Genomic DNA, 2319 nt, shown 5'->3' on the forward strand with positions numbered 1-2319 from the left:
ATTTATACATTAAGTACTTATGTGCCTGGCACTGTGTTAAGCAGTGATTTATACACAAAATACATAATTAAATGCAGATATCATTATAACTAGATCTTCAAGAGAATGGTAATGCTTAATACTCTTTCCAGGTAGCGACAGAAAAAATTGTGTCCTCACACCCTGCCCTTGAAAACTAGGCTGAGTTTAATAATATAATGGAAGAAATTGTCCTAGTTTCCATTTCCACTAAAAGAGACTTTTTTTGGCCGGGGGGTTGGGGGGTGGGAATTAACAAATAAGATTAAATTATCATGGTTCTATTAATTGTTGATGAAATAAAATTAAAGTTTTAATGATTATCATTAATACTTTACAGATGACAAAATGAACACATAGAAAGGTAACTAACTTATTTAAGAGGTCACAGAAATAATAAAATACAGAACAAGATCCCACCATGTATGTCTGTTCACAGAACAACTAATAACAGAGAACACACATTCTAAAATTCATATGCACAAGCTAGATTAAACTTTGCTTAAAATATGGCCTCACACTTTATAGAATACTATCCTTTGATTTGTACTTTTGTGAAATACCATTTTTAACAAGCTCTAATCCCAAGAGAATAATAATATTTCAAGAAAAAAAAAAAAAAACAATGAAAACTAAAGCAGGGTTTTAGAAATCTCAGAATGTGAGTTTCATCTTTTGAAAAAGTTACTCAAGGAAAAAAATTGGCATTTCAATAAAATAAAAATATGTATATATGATCATTTGAGTAAAGGAAATAAAAGATGGCAAATAGAATCTTTAAAAATTCAATTCTGTTGAACAATGCACATTGGATTGTAAAACAGTCATTTGTAGCCTGAACAATTTTCTTCCCAAAGAAAAATTCCGTCAGTTACAAAGTTTATATCAAATCTACCATTAAATGATCCCACCCACACATACACACAAAAGAGTTAAGAACATCAAATCACTGAATGGCAGAAATGTAAGTCACGTTAGAGACTATGTCCAATCCTCTTAGAGAGGATGAAATCTCAGACCAGAGATTTCAAATGTTCTAACAATCGTAGATGGAAATCCTGTGGTCAAAACACATTACATGTTAATATGGGAATGCTAATAGCATACGCCAAAATTATTCTTTTTTATCTACATAAAAGAAGATTTACAAACTTCTTCAACTAATAAACATATCAGGCTTCAGTTTGGCATATTTATTAGTTCAAGAAGTTCACAACTCTATCAAGAATATGTAGTGCTAATATAGCCTTTGAAACTCCACTACCAGTTTAGTCTGCTTTCCATATTTCATCAACATTTTCATCAATATTTTTTTCTTTATTTTGGTAATGAATCCTTTCCATGGACTTTCACATGTTTCACATGCCAATCCTGCATTGTTTCCTCAAAATCTTGAAAACTGAGGCAGAGACAATGACTCCATGTCTTCTTCCAGAGTACACAGGTAAAGTACCAACCACTGCTGTAGTTAGGCTGTGGCCACCTCACTGAGTTTTAGTCTATGATACATGGCTAAAGCAGACATAAAATACTTTAAAATATGTTGTGTTTTCTGCAAGCTTCTCTGTTTTTCTAACAGTTTTAGTGGGAGTCATTTGTTCCACATGATATAGCTTTAATACAGAAAAACTCTAGGTCCCTGAGTCATCACATGAAAGGAAGCTATACTCAAGAGAGCTGTCTGACACATATGGTACTATAATGTGGATGACAATCTTTTACTATGTCACATCAGTGATATTTTAGGATTTGTTACCACAGCATAGCCCAACCTAGTCTAACACAAGAAACAACTCTGTGTATATCCATTCTTGGGGTAGTGCTTGTTTAGAATTCTGAGTGTCTACAACACATTCACATGTGGCATCCCATATAGTAAGGATGTTGATGTCAAACAAAAACTCTAACGAGAAAGTTAAATAACTAGCCTTATTTTCTTTTTCTCTGGAACTTCTCACTTCCGTCTTTCTCATTTTCCATGTACCCTGGGAAGTGACTTTGATCGCTCTGAAACTCCAGCACCATATTTATCAGATACAACTGTACTTGGTCAGCCTTCTTCTCCATTTCAATACTATCAACTACAGGCTCAGGTCTTTGGCGTCTGACTCATTCTATTAATTGTGATCATTTTTACATCACTGATTTCATTCATTTTGATATTTACTTAGGATAGCAACTCTAACTGAAAAATATGTGCTATAAAACAGATTGTAACGAATTTCTGCATATATCATGAGGACATACAATCAAATCTCTTTTAGTATTTCATTTTTTTTTTTTTTTTTTTTTTTTTTTTTT

Source organism: Rhinopithecus bieti, unplaced genomic scaffold, assembly GCF_001698545.2.
Source record: "Rhinopithecus bieti isolate Rb0 unplaced genomic scaffold, ASM169854v2 scaffold_60, whole genome shotgun sequence".
Lineage (NCBI taxonomy): Eukaryota > Metazoa > Chordata > Mammalia > Primates > Cercopithecidae > Rhinopithecus > Rhinopithecus bieti.